This window comes from Scyliorhinus canicula, chromosome 30 (assembly GCF_902713615.1).
Source record: "Scyliorhinus canicula chromosome 30, sScyCan1.1, whole genome shotgun sequence".
NCBI lineage: Eukaryota > Metazoa > Chordata > Chondrichthyes > Carcharhiniformes > Scyliorhinidae > Scyliorhinus > Scyliorhinus canicula.
The window spans coordinates 7,192,614-7,212,634 of record NC_052175.1 but is presented as its reverse complement, the minus strand read 5'-3'; the positions used below and the strand labels follow the sequence as shown (position 1 = coordinate 7,212,634).

The 20,021-nt window shown below is 45.0% G+C and overlaps 1 protein-coding gene across 3 annotated transcripts in view; it reads right to left on the bottom strand.

The window, feature by feature from the left end:
- The window catches only part of LOC119958660, a 37,524-nt gene that overhangs the window by 13,490 nt on the left and 4,013 nt on the right, over window positions 1–20,021 (bottom strand). The window lies entirely within an intron of this gene.

Sequence of the window (20,021 nt, the reverse complement as noted above, 5' to 3'; positions counted from 1 at the left end):
CTGCGGTCATCTCCCTGCAAAACAGATATACCGCTTTGGATACTGTTGAGGGAGATGGCTCACCAGGGGAAGGCAGCAGCAGCCAGGTTCATGGCACCGTGGCTGGCTCTGCTGCACAGCAGGGCAGGAAGAAAAATGGCAGGGCTATAGTGATAGGGGACTCGATCGTAAGGGGAATAGACAGGCGGTTCTGTGGACGCAATCGAGACTCCAGGATGGTATGTTGCCTCCCTGGTGCAAGGGTCAAGGATGTCTCGGAGCGGCTGCAGGACATTCTAGGGGGGGAGGGTGAACAGCCAGCTGTCGTGGTGCACATAGGCACCAACGATATAGGTAAAAAACGGGATGAGGTCCTACAAGCGGAATTCAGGGATTTAGGAGTTAAACTAAAAAGTAGGACCTCAAAGGTAATAATCTCAGGATTGCTACCAGTGCCACGAGCTAGTCAGAGTAGGAATGTCAGGATAGATAGGATGAATGCGTGGCTCGAGAGATGGTGCAAGAGGGAGGGATTCAAATTCCTGGGGCATTGGGACCGGTTCTGGGGGAGGTGGGACCAGTACAAACCGGACGGTCTGCACTTGGGCAGGACTGGAACCGATATCCTAGGGGGGGTGTTTTCTAGAGCTGTTGGGGAGGGTTTAAACTAATGTGGCAGGGGGATGGGAACCAATGCTGGAAGTTGGAAGGTAGTAAAACAGGGACAGAAACAGAAGGAAGTAAGGGGGAAAGTGCAAGGCAGAGAAGACATAGTCAGAAACCAATAAGGGCGACAGTACAAGGTACAGTGACTGAGGGGAGCACAGTGAATAGGCCCAGTAATAACAAAAGGAATAAAACTGGAGATGTTAAGATTCAAAGCAGAGGTAAAAAAACCAACATAAGTGTACTTTACCTGAATGCTCGTAGTGTTCGGAATAAAGTAAATGAGTTGGTGGCACAAATCATCGTGAAGGACTATGATTTAGTGGCCATTACTGAAACATGGTTAAAGGATGGTCACGACTGGGAGTTAAATATCCGAGGGTATCAAACTATTCGGAAGGACAGAGTGGATGGTAAGGGAGGTGGTGTTGCTCTGTTATTTAAGGATGACATCCGGGCAATAGTAAGGGATGACATCGGTGCTATGGAGGATAAGGTTGAATCGATTTGGGTGGAAATCAGGAATAGTAAGGCGAAAAAGTCACTGATAGGAGTAGTCTATCGGCCACCAAATAGTAACGAGATGGTGGGGCAGGCAATAAACAAAGAAATAACTGATGCATGTAGAAATGGTACAGCAGTTATCATGGGGGATTTTAATCTACATGTCGATTGGTTTAACCAGGTCGGTCAAGGCAACCGTGAGGAGGAGTTTATAGAATGTATCCGCGATAGTTTCCTAGAACAGTATGTAATGGAACCTACGAGGGAATAAGCGGTCCTAGATCTTGTCCTGTGTAATGAGACAGGATTGATTCATGATCTCATAGTTAGGGATCCTCTCGGAAGGAGCGATCACAATATGGTGGAATTTAAAATACAGATGGAGGGTGAGAAAGTAAAATCAAATACTAGTGTTTTGTGTTTAAACAAAGGAGATTACAAGGGGATGAGAGAACTAGCTAAGGTAGACTGGGAGCTAAGACTTTATGGTGGAACAGTTGAGGAACAGTGGAGAACCTTCCAAGCGATTTTTCACAGTGCTCTGCAAAGGTTTATACCAACAAAAAGGAAGGACGGAAGAAAGAGGGAAAATCGACCGTGGATATCTAAGGAAATAAGGGAGAGTATCAAATTGAAGGAAAAAGCATATAAAGTGGCAAAGATTGCTGGGAGATTAGAGGACTGGGAAATCTTTAGGGGGCAACAGAAAGCTACTAAAAAAGCTATAAAGAAGAGTAAGATAGAGTATGAGAGTAAACTTGCCCAGAATATAAAAACAGACAGTAAAAGTTTTTACAAATATATAAGACAAAAAAGAGTGGCTAAGGTAAATATTGGTCCTTTAGAGGATGAGAAGGGAGTTTTAATAATGGGAAATGAGGAATTGGCTGAGGAACTGAACAGGTTTTTTGGGTCGGTCTTCACAGTGGAAGACACAAATAACATGCCAGTGACTGATAGAAATGAGGCTATGACAGGTGAGGACCTTGAGACGATTGTTATCACTAAGGAGGGAGTGATGGGCAAGCTAATGGGGCTAAAGGTAGACAAGTCTCCTGGCCCTGATGGAATGCATCCCAGAGTGCTAAAAGAGATGGCTAGGGAAATTGCAGATGCACTAGTGATAATTTACCGAAATCACTAGACTCTGGGGTGGTCCCGGTGGATTGGAAATTAGCAAACGTGACGCCACTGTTTAAAAAAGGAGGTAGGCAGAAAGCAGGAAATTATAGGCCAGTGAGTTTAACTTCGGTAATAGGGAAGATGCTGGAATCTATCATCAAGGAAGAAATTGCGAGGCATCTGGATAGAAATTGTCCCATTGGGCAGACGCAGCATGGGTTCGTAAAAGGCAGGTCGTGCCTAACTAATTTAGTGGAATTTTTTGAGGACATTACCAGTGCAGTAGATAACGGGGAGCCGATGGATGTGGTATATCTGGATTTCCAGAAAGCCTTTGACAAGGTGCCCCACAAAAGGTTGCTGCAGAAGATAAAGATGCATGGCATTAAGGGTAAAGTAGTAGCATGGATAGAGGATTGGTTAATTAATAGAAAGCAAAGAGTTGGGATAAATGGGTGTTTCTCTGGTTGGCAATCAGTAGCTAGTGGTGTCCCTCAGGGATCCGTGTTGGGCCCACAATTGTTCACAATTTACATTGATGATTTGGAGTTGGGGACCAAGGGCAATGTGTCCAAGTTTGCAGATGACACTAAGATGAGTGGTAAAGCGAAAAGTGCAGAGGATACTGGAAGTCTGCAGAGGGATTTGGATAGGTAAGTGAATGGGCTCGGGTCTGGAAGATGGAATACAATGTTGACAAATGTGAGGTTATCCATTTTGGTAGGAATAACAGCAAACGGGATTATTATTTAAACGATAAAATATTAAAGCATGCCGCTGTTCAGAGAGACTTGGGTGTGCTAGTGCATGAGTCACAGAAGGTTGGTTTACAAGTGCAACAGGTGATTAAGAAGGCAAATGGAATTTTGTCCTTCATTGCTAGAGGGATGGAGTTTAAGACTAGGGAGGTTATGTTGCAATTGTATAAGGTGTTAGTGCGGCCACACCTGGAGTATTGTGTTCAGTTTTGGTCTCCTTACTTGAGAAAGGACGTACTGGCGCTGGAGGGTGTGCAGAGGAGATTCACTAGGTTAATCCCAGAGCTGAAGGGGTTGGATTATGAGGAGAGGTTGAGTAGACTGGGACTGTACTCGTTGGAATTTAGAAGGATGAGGGGGGATCTTATAGAAACATTTAAAATTATGAAGGGAATAGATAGGATAGATGCGGGCAGGTTGTTTCCACTGGCGGGTGACAGCAGAACTAGGGGGCATAGCCTCAAAATAATGGGAAGTAGATTTAGAACTGAGTTTAGGAGGAACTTCTTCACCCAAAGGGTTGTGAATCTATGGAATTCCTTGCCCAGTGAAGCAGTTGAGGCTCCTTCATTACATGTTTTTAAGGTAAAGATAGATAGTTTTTTGAAGAATAAAGGGATTAAGGGTTATGGTGTTCGGGCAGGAAAGTGGAGCTGAGTCCACAAAAGATCAGCCATGATCTCATTGAATGGCGGAGCAGGCTCGAGGGGCCAGATAGCCTACTCCTGCTCCTAGTTCTTATGTTCTTAATGTTCTAACCATGGCTCCTAAATTCCCATCCAAATCATTCATATAAATAACTAATTACAGTGGACGAGGAGCCAACACTGATAAAAACAGATGAAGCACGTCAGTGATAGTGAAATTGTTCGAAAAGATTCTCAGAGATTGGATCTATGCACATTTGGAAGTGAATGGTGTTATTAGCGACAGACGGCATGGTTCTGTATGAAGGAGATCATGCCTCACTAATTTAATTGAGTTTCATTGAGTTGGTGTTAAAAATCATTGATGAGGGAAGGACTGTGGATCTATTCTACATGGACTTTAGTGAAGCTTTTGATAAGGTCCCTCATGGCAGGCTGTTGCAAAAGATTAAACACATGGGGTCAGGGGTGAACCAGCTGGATGTATTCAGAATTGGTTTGGCCATAGAATGCAGCGGGTAGCAGTGGGAGGGTGTTTTTCCGAATGGAGGTCTGTAACTAGTGGTTTTCTGGTGGGATCAGTAATCGGACGTCTGCAGTTTGTAATATATATAAATGACTTGAAAGAAAACGTAGAGGATCTGATTAGAAAATTCGCCGATTATAATAAGAATACAGCATACATATAGGCTGCAAAATTGGGCGAATAAATGGCAGATGGAATTTATTTCGGACAAATTCGAGGTGATACATTTTGGTAGATCCAATTGAGGTGGGAGCTATAAAATAAATGGCAGAACCATCAGACACAGATATATCTGGGCGTGCACATCCACGGATCCTTAGAAGTGGCAGCAAATGTGGAAATGGTGGTAAAGAAAGCCAATGGCATGGTTGCCTTCATAGAATGGGGCATCGAGTATGACAGCTCAAAAATGATACAAAACGTTTGTTAGGCCACATTTGAAATACAGTTTCCAATTTGGCTCACCACACTGCCAGATGGAGACTTTGGAGAGTGTACAGGAAAGGTTTACGAGGATGTTGCTTCGTATGGAGGGTATTAGCTATGAGGAGAGATTAAACAAACTGGGATTATTCTCCCGAGAGACGGAGGCTAACGGGCGATCTGCTAGAAGTTAATACAATTATTAGCGGTACAGATATGGTGGACAGTTGGAGGCTTTTTCCCAGGGCGGAATTGCAAATTACAAAGGGGCACAAGTTCAAGGTGAGGAGGAATAGGTTCAGTGGAGATCTGCGGGAAAAGTTTTTCACACAGAGGATGGTGGCCTACTGTACACTACCAAGTGGTTGACGCAGATACGTTAGCGACCTTGAAGACATATCTGGGTAGGCACATGAACAGACTGGGTATATAAGGATGCAGGCTGTTGACCAGATAGGACATGTGATGGGCGCAGGCTTGGGTAGCCGAATAGCCTTTCCCTGTGCTGAATTGTTCTTTGTTCTTTCATCATTTGATCCCAGAGGCGATCCTCGTCTCAGTACTGCAAAACCCTCCACAACCAACCTTTGCCTTCATTCGTCAATTTTTTTTGTATCTAATTGGTTACCTCATCCTGGCCCCAATGAGAGTGAACATTGTGCAACAACCTACCATCCAGTCTTGTCAATGGCTTTGCTAAAGTCCATGTCGAAACGTCGACTACACTGTCCTCGCCTCGCTTCAAAAACGCAAACAATTTCGTGAGACCTGCTTTTCCACTCAAACCTCCATGCTGACTGTTCCTTACCTGTCCTTGCCTCTCTAAATTCCTGCAGATCCTGCCTCGCACAATACCTTCTTTCAATGCACCCACCACAGATATTAGGCTCAACGATCTGTAGTTCCCAGGCTGTTCCCTGCGGACAGTCTTCAACAATGGCAAAAAGATTTCTACTCTCCAATGTTCAGGCACCTCACCTGTGGCTTTCGAGGATTCAGATATGTCTGCGAGGGGACCCGAACATTCCTCCCTAGCCTCGCACAACGTCCTGGGATACATTTAATCAGGTCCCGGGGATCTACCTTGATGCGTTTTAAGACGTCTAGCACCTCTTTCTCTGTAATATTCAATTCCTCAAACATCACTATTTAATTCGTTAAGTTCACTAACATCCATGCCTTCTCAACAGTAAACACCGATGAAAAATATGAATTTAGGATCACTTGTGGTTCCGCACATAGATGACCTTGCATATCCATAAGAGGCCCTTCTTTCTCCCTAGTTGCTATCTTGCCCTATTTGCATTCGTAGAGGCTCTTTTGATTCTCCTTTTCCTTTTCTTCCAAATAAATCTCATGTCCAGTTGTTGCCCTCCTGATTTCTCTCTTAACTCTTTTTCGACAACTTATATACTCTTCAAGTAATCCAGTCGATCCCAACTGCCGATACATGTCATATGACTTGGTCTTTCTTCCTTTTGACCAGGTTCTCAATACCCCGAGTCATCCAGGATTCCATTCTTCAACAGCCTTGTCATTTACTATGAAAATGATGTGCTCAATCTTAACTCCGGTGAACGGACTTTTGAAATCCCCCCACTTAACGGCCGTCCCTTTCCCTGCCAACAGACTCCCCCAGTCAACTTATGAAAGTTTCTGTCTAATACCATCAAAATTGACTTTGCCCTAATTTGTACATAACATTTCGGCCATACTCTCATTCCTCATAGCTATCTTGAAACTGATGGAATTATGGTCACTGGAAAATGATCCCTCACCAATACTTCTATCACATGCCCGTCCTGGTGCCCCAAGAGGAGGTCAGTTGCCCCCCCCCCCCTCTAGTCAGGCTATCCGCATATTGAATGAGAAATTCTTCATGAATAAACTCATATAAGCCGCCAATGCTATGGCTGTCCTAGTAAATTTTGGGAAAGTTAACCTCCCCAAATATTACTATCCTATTTTACTTGAAGCCAACTATAATCTCCTCACATAAGTGATCAACAGTTCCGCGCAGACTATTTGGGGGCCTGTATTACCTTCTTATTTTTGAGTTCAACCCATATAGACTCAGTGGACAAACTCGCAGATAAATCCCCTCGCAGTACTACCATGAAAGTCTCCCTAATGAAAAACGCACCTCCTCTCCTCTTTTGCCTCCTGTTTTATCTTTGCTATAGCATCTGTACCCTGGAACATAGTGCTGTCAGTTATTTCCCTCGTTTAGCAATGTTTCAGTAATAGGTATAATATCCCAGTCCCATGTACCCATCCATACTCTGAGTTCCTCTGAAATCAATATAGTTTAATCCAGTCTGCCCTTGCTCCCTGCCCTGCTTTCTCCGAAAATCTTTCCAGTCATGTTTTGTACTCTCCAATTGTTTTATTTCTCTTAGCCTTACTGGACCACATAGTTCGACACAGCCTCTGTACTCCGTACTGTGGCCCTTGTTGAATTTGGACTTTGATTCCTCTGACTTTCACTTTTTCTCTTACTGCCATTTATTTCTTTCCCCGCTTTCCTTCCCTCCGACATCCTGCATTGGTTCCCAGCCTCCTGCCACAATAGTTCAAACCTTCCTCAACAGCACGAGCAAACACTCCCCCTCAGACATTGCTTCCCGGGTGCAGACCGTCCGTTTTGTACTGGCCCCATCTCCCCCAAAACCTGTTCCAATGTCCTAAGGAATATGAATCACTCGCGCCCGCACATCTCTTCAGCCACGTATTCGTTCAATCTGTCCTGATGTTGCCACACTGACTCGCATTTTACTTTGGTTGCAATCCTGGTATTACTTCTTTGAAGTCCTGCGTTTTAGTTTACCTCCCTAAATTCAGCATGAAGGACATCATCCCGTTTTATACCGATATGGTTGGCGCTCATGTGCACCTCGACAACTTTCTGTTCACCCCCCCCCCCCCCACCACCACCACCTCCATAATGACCTGTAGCCACTCCGAGACAGCCTTGACTCTTGCACCAGGGAGGCAACAAACCTTCCTGGAGTCCCGTTTCCATCCAGAGAAACACCTGTCTATTCCCCTTACCATTGAGTTCCTGATTAATAACGCTCTGTCACTCCTTTTCTGCCCTCCTGCGCTGCAAAGCCAGGCAAAGTGTCATGAATCTGGCTGCTACTGCCTTCACTGGTGAGCCATCTTCCCAACAGTATCCAAACTATATATATTGTTTTGGAGGGAGATGATGTAGGGCATCCCTGCACTACCTTCTTACTCTTCTTCTGTCTGGTGGTCACCCATTTCCTATCATCCTCAATAATATTTCGCTGCGCTGTGGCTATTTCACTGAACGTGCTATCCACGACGTCCTCGGCATCGTGGATGCTCCAAAGTGAACAAGTCAGAAGCTCCAAAGCCATCAAGTGGTCCAACAGGCGGTGCAGCTTGACACACTTCCTGCACTCGGCCAACTGAACCTATATTGGCACTCTAGAAAATATGGCAAGAAGTCCAGCCTTCACTTCATCCTTCCCCATATCGGTCAGAAATGTTCTTTCCTTGATGTATTTTCCAAAATCCCTTTGAATGTTACTGGTTAGTCCGATCCCACGTCCTGTATAGAAGACGATGTGCCTAGAAGACGAAAAGGCAGGGAAGCAGAAGTAGGATATTCGGCCCGACGGGTCTGTTCCTTGACTCCATGACATCATGACATATTTTAAAAATTAATTGAATGCATATGGGCGTTTCTGGCTAGGCCAAAATTCATTGTCCATTTCTAGTTTCAACAGGAGGTAGCGAGTTGCGATTCCGATCCGGACCTGTTCCTGAGGTACATGTACACAAGCAGCCCTGTTAAAGAAGATATTGTAGGACATAGATCCAGGGACAGTGATGGAAAGGAGTTATATTTGAAAATCAGCATAGTGAATGACTTGGAAGGAAATATCAGCTTGATAGTGTTCCCAGCTATCTGCTGCTCTCGTCCTTGTTATGGTTGTTGGTATGGAAGGTTCGGTCTAAGAAATCTTGATGAATTCCAGCAACGTATCTTGCAAAAGGGATGCATTTCTACCAGTGATCGCCGGAGCTGGAGGGATTAATATTTATGGAAGGGGTAACAATTATGCAGGTTGGTTTGTCCCAGACGGTATCGAGCGTTTTGAGTGGTTTTTGTTGTCTACTCGCTTGAGTTAAGTGGAGAATATTGCACCATGCTCCTGACTTGTTCATTACAGTGTGATGGGCCAGGGTTCAGAGAGCACCAAAGTATTTCATGGAGTTCACCTGACCCACAACCGTTTATAAATCATGGTTATGAGGAGCACAAGGGACTACCTTTCAGGTGTTACTCAACAGAGCCTTAAGCACTTCTCACAAAACAAAGTTTATTCCACGAATTCAGTTAACTTTTCTGTAAATACACCCAGAAAGCATGTTAACTACAAACGTGCACCCCCCCCCCCCAAAAACACACACAGCTACAGTTCTCTCTCTGTATATATATAACCCTTTATCACTTCAATTTCAACTGTTCAAATTTGATAATAACATCCATCCACTAAACCACGAAAACCCTTTTAACAAAACAGTAGGTTTGAATTATTTCCATAAAACAGTCAAAAGTTTTAAATTGTAAAGTGGTTTGGATACCTGTTAACATGCAGCGAGAGAGACAAAATAAATCTTCTGTGGCTGAATCCTTCCAACAGTGTACACGGAAAGTAAAAGTCAGAGCCACAACCAGCTCCCAGCTCAGGCGGAAGTAAAAGCCATGCAACAGCCCAGCTCCACCCTCACAATGCCATCACTGAAGCCATTTGGTAAACACACATTTCTTAAAGAGCATTCCCATGAGAGTAGATGATGGACATGAATTGAGGAGTAAGGAGGTGAGTTACTCTCTGCTGTATTCCTAGCCTCCGACATATTGCCGTAGCTACAGTATTTATTTGGTTCGACCAATTCATTTCGTGGTCAATGCTAAGCCCCTTGAAGTTAATAGTGGAGGAATCAGCGATGCGAATGCCATGGCATCTGAAGCGGTGCTGGTTAGTTCCTCTTATGTTGGAGATGACCATTGCCTGGCACTTGCGTAGCGTGAGTGTATCTTACCAATTCTCAAGCCCAAGCATGCCTAGTGGCCAGGTCAACCTGATTTCGACAAGGAATGATTCAGTATATAATCAGTGAGACTGGTGCTGAACTTTGTGCTCTGATCACAGAGCTTCAGCTGTTTGGCCATATAATTGAAGGAATGCCATTGATGAAGCAACTGCCGGAGGTACGGCCCAGGACAGTGCAGTCCTGCTGCTCTAATGTTTGACCTCCAAATAGCACAGCCATCTCGCATTCTGACAGATATTGTCTCCAACCAGCGGATGGTTTCGCTTCTGATTTCTGTTGACTCCAGTTTAGTCAAGGTTCCATGATGTCATACACGGTCAAATGCTGCCTATATGTCAGCGGCAGTGACTCTCACCAAACCTCTGGAATTCAGATTATAATTTTTATGTTTGAACGAAGGCTGTCGTGTGGTCATGAGTTGAGTGACCCTGGTGGAACCCAAACAATGCTTCCATGAGCAGTTTACTTCTGAGCACGTGCCGCTTAGCAGCACTGTTCGTGGCACCTTCCATCACTTTACTGATGATTGGAAGGAGTTTAATGGCTGGGAATGGGCTGGCTTCGAGTTGAGTGGGTCTCGTATACTGGACCAGCTTGGCTCGTTTCGCAACACGTTCTGGAACACATCTTGAGTATTATAACAGAAATATTGTCAGGGTCCATAGATTATTGTCGATGATCGTGTTTTTGGGATCCTTAAGGGGGAGGGGGAGCAGCCCCAAGTCGTGGTCCACATAGGTACCAACGACATAGGTAGGAAGAGAGATGGGGATTTGAGGCAGAAATTCAGGGAGCTAAAGTGGAAGCTGAGAGCTAGAACAAACAGAGTTGTTATCTTTAGGTTGTTATCCGTGCCACGTGCTAGCGAAGTGAGAAAAAAAGAGAGAGAGGAGATGAACAAGTGGATACAGGGATGGTGCAGGAGGGAGGATTTTGGCTTCCTGGATAATTGGGGCTCATTCTGTGGTAGGTGGGACCTCTACAAACAGGATGGTCTTTACCTGAACGAGAGGGGTACCAATATCCTGGGGGGAGATTTGCTAGTGTTCTTCGAGTGAGGGGGGGTTAAACTAATTCAGCAGGGGGATGGGAACGTAAATTGTAGTCCCAGTGTACAGGATGTTGAGAGTTGGGAGGTCAGGCATAGGGTTAAAAGTTCGAAAGAGGGCACCGGCAAGCAAGATGCTGGTTTAAAGTGTGGGTGGCGAGCCTCACGTCTGTTTTGGGTAAAATCTTGGAGAGGATTATAAGAGATACGATTTATAATCATCTAGATTGGATTAATATGATTAGGGATAGTCAGCATAGTTTTGTGAAGGGTAGGTCATGCCTCACAAAACTTATCGAGTTCTATGAGAAGGTGACTGAACAGGTAGACGAGGGTAGAGCAGTTGATGTGGTGTATATGGATTTCAGAAAAGCGTTTGATAAGGTTCCCCACGGTCGTCTATTGCAGAAAATACGGAGGCTGGCGATTTTGGGTGATTTAGAGATGTGGATCAGAAATTGGCTAGCTGAAAGAAGACAGAGGGTGGTGGTTGATGGCAAATGTTCAGAATGGAGTTCAGTTACGGGTGGCGTACCACAAGGACCTGTTCTGGGGCTGTTGTTGTTTGTCATTTTTACAAATGACCTAGAGGAGGGCACAGAAAGTTGGGTGAGTAAATTTGAAGACTACACTAAAGTCGTTGGAGTTGTAGAGAGTGTGGAAGGATATTGCAGGTTACAGAGGGACATAGATAAGCTGCAGAGCTGGGCTGAGAGGTGTCAAATGGAGTTTAATGTAGAGAAGTGTGAGGTGATTCACTTTGGAAAGAATAACAGGAATGCAGACTATATGGCTAAAGGTAAAATTGTTGGTAGTGTGGATGAGCAGAGTAATCTCGGTGTCCATGTACATAGATCCCTGAAAGTTGCCACCCAGGTTGATAGGGTTGTGAAGAAGGCCTATGGTGTGTTGGCCTTTATTGGTAGAGGGATTGAGTTCCGGAGCCATGAGGTCATGTTGCAGCTGTACAAAACTCTGGTACGGCCGCAATTGGAGTATTGCGGACAGTTCTGGTCGCCTCATTACAAGAAGGACGTGGAAGCTTTGGAACGGGTTCAGAGGAGATTTACCAGGATGTTGCCTGGTCTGGAGGGAACATCTTATGAGGAAAGGCTGATGAACTTGAGGTTGTTTTCGTTAGAGAGAAGAAGGTTAAGAGGTGACTTAATAGAGGCATACAAAATAATTAGAGGGTTAGATAGAGCGGGCACTGAGAGACTTCTCCCGCGGATGGAGGTGGCTAGCACGAGGGGACATAGCCTTAAATTGAAGGGTAATAGATATAGGACAGAGGTCAGAGGTACGTTTTTAACGCAAAGAGTGGTAAGGTCTTGGAATGCTCTACCTGCAACAGTAGTGCACTCTCCAACATTGAGGGCATTTAAAAGTGTATTGGATAAGCATATGGATAATAATGGCATAGTGTAGGTTAGATGGCTTTTAGTTTTTGACTTTCCATGTCGGTGCAACATCGTGGGCTGAAGGGACTGTACTGCGCTGTATCGTTCTATGTTCTATAGCAAAGATGATTCCCGACAGGAGCGAGAGTAACATGGTAGTTGTTCTGGCGGACTTTACCTTTCCAAATATTGACTGGAAATACTATAGTTCGAGGAATATAGATGGGTCAGTTTTTGTGCAGAGTGTGCAGGAGGGTTTTCTGACACAGTATGTAGACAGGCCAACAAAGGGGCGATGCCACATTGGATTTGGTACTGGGTAATGAACACGGCCATGCGTTAGATTTAGCTGTAGGTGAGCACTTTGGTGATAGTGATCATAATTCGGTTATGTTTACTTTAGCGATGGGCAGGGATCGGTATATACCACAAGGCAAGAATTATAGCTGGGGGAAAGGCAATTATGATGCTATTCGGCAAGATTTAGGATGTATAGGATGGTGATGAAAACGGCAGGGGATGGGTACAATCGAAATGTGGAGCTTTTTTCAAGGAACAGCTACTGCGTGTCCTTGATAAGTATATAACTGTCAGGCAGGGAGGAAGTTGTCGAGCAAGGAAACCGTGGTTTATTAAGGAGGTTGAAGCACTTGTCAAGATGAAGAAGAAGGCTTATGTTAGGATGAGACATGAAGGCTCATTTAGGGCACTTGAGAGTTACACGTTAGCCAGGAAGGATCTAAAGGGAGAGTTAAGAAGAGCGAGGAGAGGACACGAAAAGTCGTTGGCGGATAGGATCAAGGAAAACCCTAAGGCTTTCTATAGGTATATCAGGAAGAAAAGAATGACTAGAGTAAGATTAGGGCCAATCAAGGATAGTAGTGGAAAGTTGTGAATGGAATCAGAGGAGATGGGGGAAGCGTTAAATGGATATTTTTCGTCTGTGTTTACACTGGAGAAAGACAATGTTGTCAAGCAGAATACTCAGATACAGTCGACCAGGCTAGATGGGATTGAGGTTCACAAGGAGGCGCTGTTAGCAATTTTAGAAAGTGTAAAAATAGATATGTTCCCTGGGCCAGATGGGATTTATCCTAGGATTCTCTGGAAACCCAGGGAGGAGATCGCGGAGCCTTTGTCCTTGATCTTTATGTCGTCATTATCAACAGAAATAGTGCCTGAAGACTGGAGGATAGCAAATGTTGTCCCCGTGTTCAAGAAGGGGAGTAGAGACACCCTGGCAATTATAGACCTGTGAGCCTTACTTCGGTTTTGGGTAAAATGTTGGAAAGGTTATAAGGTATAGGGTTTATAATCATCTTGAAAAGAACAAGTTGATTAGCGATACTCAACACGGTTTTGTGAAGGATAGGTCATGCCTCACAAACCTTATTGAGTTTTTTGAGAAGGTGACCAAACAGTTGGATGAGGGTAAAGCGGTTGATGTGGTGCATATGGATTTCAGTAAGGCGTTTGATAAGTTTCCCCGCGGTAGGCCATTGCTGAAAATACGGAATTATTGGATTGAAGGTGATTTAGCGGATTGGAACAGTAATTGGCTAGCTGAAAGAAGACAGAAGATGGTGGTTGATGGCAAATGTTCATCCTGGAGTTCATTTTCTCGTGGTGTACCGCAAGGATCTGTTTTTGGGGCCACTGTTCTTTGTCATTTATATAAATGACGTGGAAAAGAACGTAGAAGAATGGGTTTATAAATTTGCAGATGACACGAAGTCGGTGGAGTTGTGGATTGTGCTGAAGGATGTTATAGGTTACAGAGGGACATAGATACGCTGCAGAGCTGGGCTCAGAGGTGGCAGATGGAGTTTAATGCGGAAAGGTGTGAGGTGGTTCTCTTTGAAAGGAGTAGCAGGAATGCAGAGTACTGGGCTAATGACAAGATTCTTGGTAGTGTCGATGAACAGAGAAATCTCGGCATCCAGGTACATAAATCCCTGAAAGTTGCCACCCAGGTTAATAGGGCTGTTAAGAAGGCATATGGTGTGCTAGCCTTTATCAGTAGGGGGATTGAGTTTCGGAGCCAGGAGGTCATGCTGCTGCTGTACGAAACTCTGGTGCGGCCGCACCTAAAGTACTGCGTGCAGTTGTGGTCACCACATTATAGGAAGGATGTGGAAGTTTTGGAAAGGGTTCAGAGGAGATTTACTAGGATGTTGCCTGGTATGGAGGAAAGGTCTTACGAGGAAAGGCTCGGGGACTTGAGGTTGTTTTCGTTAAAGAGGAGAAGGCTGAGAGGTAACTTAATAGAGACATATAAGATAGTCAGAGGGTTAGATAGGGTGGACAGTGAGAGTCTTTTTTCTCGGATAGTGATGACCAACACGGGCACATAGCTTTAAATTGAGGGGTGGTTTATATATGACAGATATAGTCAGAGGCAGCTTCTTTACTCAGAGAGTAGTAGGGATGTGGAACGCCCTGCCTGCAACAGTATTAGACTCGCCAAATTTAAGGGCATTTAAGTCGTCACTGGATAGACAGATGGATGAAAATGGAACATTGTAGGTCAGATAGGCTTCAGATGGTTTCACGGGTCGGCGCAACATGGAGGGCCGAAGGGTCCATACTGCGCTGTAATGTTCTATGTTCTATGTTCTATTATGCAGAGTGCAATGCCTTCAGCCCATTGTTGATGTCATATTTAGTGAAGAGAATAATTTAAGACTGATAAATGTCATGCAGCAGACCTCTGAATGAAGCCCAGACTGATCACCAACTCGGCAATTGTGGCTGAGATTGTTGCGGATTCTTAACTTTTGCACTGATATTTCCCGCCACCCCCTCCCCCTACCCACCCCACCGTCATTGAGAATGGGGTGATTTGCGGAGTTTCCTCTTGCAGGGAATTGTTTAATTTCCCAAAACCATTCCCGTCCAAATGTTGCACGATACAGAGCTCAGAGCTCATCCAGTGGTTGTTATCCGCTGTGACAATCGTCAACTCCACTTCCCCGCCTTATTCCCCGAAGATTTGATTCCCAGCTGAATACAAATCATTCCGTCTCGGACTTCCGGTGACGACCGTGAAGTTGATGGCCTCGACCTTGTTGGCTGCCCCGCGAGGTGGAGCACTTTGAACTGTTAAAAATTGTAATTATTTTCTTTGTTTGCTGGATTGTTGGGGGCAGGGGCGGGGAGAGACTTCATCTCAATCTATGCGCAGAGGCCCAGGATGGAGTGAGCTATTCAGTCAACTTGTGATGGAGGCAGTTTTGGCAGGATATCGCAAATAATTGAAGTCCCCAAGGAGGCGCACTTTACGAAGTGACAGAGGATGCAGATGGAGTAAAACCTATTTTCTATCAAAAAGGTGGTGAGGCAACTGCATAAAGATAGAAGGTGGTATATAAATTTGGGTAGAATTTCAGCAGGAGTTTTGCTCAGCAATTGAAGAAACAGGCGGCGACCAGAGACATAGGTAGGTTGAGGGTTGACGGAGGGGATTAATGACATTTGCGACACGTTCTATCGGAGACTATACCGGTTGGAATCTCGGCAGAGCACGAGGGGAGAGGATATTTTCTGGATGGGTTGTAGGTCGCAAAGGTAGAACAGGAGCCGGGGGCTTCAGTAGATCTGAAGCATATTGATTGTGTGGGAGATCCATGCAGTCTGAGAAATCCAGCGACAACGATGAATTTCCTTCCGAATTCTACAAGCGATTTGGGTCTCAGGCATCCATCTCAGTTATCCTGAAGATGGATAAAGACCCTGGAGTGTGTGTCTTGCCAAGCTGATCTCACTATTATAAATTGGCAAAGATTCATGTCTGTGTGCTGGATGTGTTTGGGGAAGGCCAGATGTGGTTTAAGGGTAGGCAATTTTCGGCTACTGAACAGGAAAAAATAATTGGGTACACTAAAAATGTTTTAAAAGATGACAAAAAGTGAGATATGCCCGATTGACACCGGATAGAAAGAGGGCAGTTTGAGGAGGCTTCCGTTCCGATTTGTGAGGTAGAGTTCCGAAATCTGGGGATACATGTAGCCCCGGATAGGGCAAAACTCCATAAGCTAATAGAACAGTACAGCACAGAACATGCCCTTCGGCCCTCGATGTTGTGCCGAGCAATAATCACCCTACTCAAACCCACCTATCCACCCTATACCCGTAACCTAACAACTCCCCCTTAACCTTACTTTTCAGGACACTACGGGCAATTTAGCATGGCCAATCCACCTAACCCGCACATCTTTGGACTGTGGGGGGAAACCGGAGCACCCGGAGGAAACCCACGCACACACGGGGAGGACGTGCAGACTCCGCACAGACAGTGACCCAGCCGGGAACCGAACCTGGGACCCTGGATCTGTGAAGCATTTATGCTAACCACCATGCTACCGTGCTGCCCTAAATTGGGTGATATCCGTGGAAAGGTTAAAAGAGGACTTGACCAGATGGAACGTGGTTGCCACTCTCCTTACCGGGGCGAGATCAGACAGTAAAAATGGTGGTTCTGCCGAAAATCGTGTTTCTATTCCACAGTCTCTCAGTTGTCCTATTTTTTTCTTGAAGATGCGAATCCTGAGCTTTGTGTGGGCGCGGAAAATTCCTCGAACCAAGAGCGCATTCCTGGAGAGAGAGAGACGAGGTGGCACCTGGCGCTCCCAGACGTACAAAACCATTACTGCAAATATTGTTAAGGTCCTGAAATGCATTGGAGACCAAAGATCGATATGGGGAAGGGTAGCACAAGCGAGACCACCTTGAGGCCATTGGTTTTGCCGTCGCTGCCGTTCACACCAAATGGACATCCATCGAATCCGCTGGTAATTTCGACATTGATTTCATGTAATCAATGCCCGCAGCACCTTGGGGAGGACGGTATGCATATGAAGGCACAGATTTGGGATAAACGCATATTTGCCAAAGAAAGGCTAGGCGTTAGGCTTAGGGTGTTGCTGCAGCTGGAGATTAGAACTGAGAGGATCTGTTTGTCGGAAGGAAATTTGCGGACATGGATTGGCTGGTTGAGGTTTACCAGTTACTTATTGGAAATGGGTTCAGATAGCTTCATGTTGGGTTCTCGTTCCAAATGTTGCTTCCCCCACAACTGCAGCATACGGTCTTAACGGAAGACATGATGAGAAAAGACAAGAAAATCTCTGCTGAACTGACAAAGAAAGAGAAAGCGTCAATGGAGGCTGTTCGTCTAAACTGGGAGGAGGAATTGGGAGGTGATGCGATGGGGGATATGGAAAGAGACAGGATGAAATTTATCTCCTCATGCACTAGGCTTGGCTTCTTCCAGCTCAAAATGGTGAACAGAGCGCATAGTGATGGGCAGGATGAACCGATTGTTCTCGGGTGTAGATGACAATTGCGTGCGATGTGTTGGATCCACGGCTCATCAAACCCGTATGTTCTATCCTGACTAAAGTATGTGGGGTTCTGGAGGGGGTTTACCGAATTCAAGGATGATATGAATGGATGTTAACACTGTCCACCTGGGCAGTAATTTTCAGAGTGCTTTGATGGCCCGGTGGACTGGTGGAGATAACGCCGACGTGGTGGAAATCGCGTCCCTGCGAGCCGCCGAGCACGACCTTGCTCAGTTGACGGGACTCGGAACCGCCGAGGGCTTTGATGTAGGTGCAAGACCGAGCTGAATTCTTCCACTTGGAAAAAATTCTGTTCGCTATCAGAGGGATGCACGAGGGGTTCTCCAAGAGGTTGAATGTGGCTATCGAGAACTTCAAGAAATACTAACGCGTCAGTGAGGGGAGGGGGAGAAGGGGGGCGTTCAGGGATATATTTGTTAAACAAAACTATTGTAGGAGAGGTTGGCGGGATTGTATACACACTGGATTTACCATGTTGTATTATTATAGTGATATCTGCGATGTTATTCCATCACGGTTTGTTTGTTCTGACTCATTGATTGTTTTTGACTCTGCACATATTTGATCTCCCTCCAATAAACTATATATATATATTAAATAATTCGGTCTGAGCCTTGAACATACTTAGCTACAGAGCCTCTACATCAGTCTTTGGTAACGAATTCTACCGATTCACTCCTCTAAGAGAACAAATTCCCCTCATTTTGCAATGACATCGGCGCCCTCTCATTCTGCGGTTATGCACTCTGCTCCTGTACTCTCCGAGAAGGATAAACAGCCTCTCAGAATATGCACAGTGAAGTCCGCGAAAATCCTACATGTCACAGTAAGGTCGCCTCTCAACCTCCGAAATTCAATTCAGAAGCGGCCCAAACAGCACAACCTCTCCTGAAATAAATTTCCTCCATACACTGGATCAATCTCGTGGACAGTCCCTGGACTACCAGAAAAGTCACTGTATCTTTCTTATCTCAGATGATCAAAGTATTTAGTATTCCAGGTGTCGTCTAATTAGTGCATTTTATAGTTTTAGCCAGGCACCCTTATCTGTATACTTAATTTCCTTTTACATTCCATTTACCTTCCCTAAATCCTGCTGAACATGCATGCTAGCATTTTGTAATCTCTGCACGCGCGCCTTCAAATCCCTCTGCCCTGCAGCTTTCTGTCGTCTTTTTCCGTTTAAATAATATTCCGCCCCTTTTTGTTTCCCACCTACGTGTAGAAATTCGCTTTTTCCGACGTTATTTTCCATTTGCCAAGGTTCTTCCACGACTTCACCTACATTTTTCACAACGAAGTCACTGCTTGCCTTCCTATCTATGCTTGTTTCATCCGCAAACTTGCCAATGGCGCATCCACTTCTCTCCTCCAATTCATAAAAAAATAGATAGTTGTGGCCCCGGCACTGATCCCTGCAGCACTCCGCTAATTACACCTTGCCATCGTGAAAATTCCCTTGTGGACCTTCCTGTCTTCCATACATCAGTTAGCAAACAAGGCATCCATTTTTAATTTTAACCCCGCCACCAAGGACCGAATCTTATTTAGTCGCCTTTTATGCGGTGTCAATTTGATAATTCATCACTTAAAGTGTCTGTGCAATAATTGAATTGTTCTGTGGCAGAATAGTAGAATGGAGAAAGTGATTCAACGTAGAAATCGCCGATGTTTAATCAGAATACTTAGGTGATGTGTCAATGGGTTCAATTGGATTGCTTTACTGTAAAGTATCGAATCCAATTACCATATTTCCCCGTGTGGCAATTATGGGGTACAGCTGGTCCGGCAAAATTAACGGGATCCAGATTGAAACACAATGTAAACATTCAGAATCATTGAGCCAAAAATCAGTTGTGGAACAGAAAGAAGACATGCAGTGCCTCAAATCTTTTCTGGCCTGAAAGGTATTAGCTGCCCATTCTCATTCTAATTACAGCACCTGATCTGGAGCCTGGCAGCTAACTGCGCTTTCAGTGCTGATGCAGGTCCTTTCAAAGTGCGCATGCTTCAACCAGAGACCAGGCCAGCGAATTATGAACACCAGCGTCTTGCACTACCTCGGTTAGCACTTGATAGTTTGACATAAGGTTTCAACATACATTCATGATATTTAATGTAGGGAATGCAGCAGCCCATTTGGACTCTATACAATGTCATGAAGAGAAATTTAATGACCACTCCACTTTTTTTTTTGGTGTTGGCTGTGAAAGAAAATGCAGACCAGGACACCATAGGAAACATCACCCCAACCTCTCCCCTCCCCTAGCGGCGCGTCGCCTCCCTCAGATTCTCGTCAATTACTCCCACGGATTTATCCCAAAAAGTCCCATTGGCTTTGGCGCATCGCATTCCGAAATATAGTGGTTAATGTATTTAGAAAGAAACGGCTCTGTGTGGATTGAGGAAACTGGGATGTGTGACAAGACTCACTTAGAGATAAAAAAAAATTAGAAATATCTGCAAGCGGACCATTTGCAATATTGACTGCTGT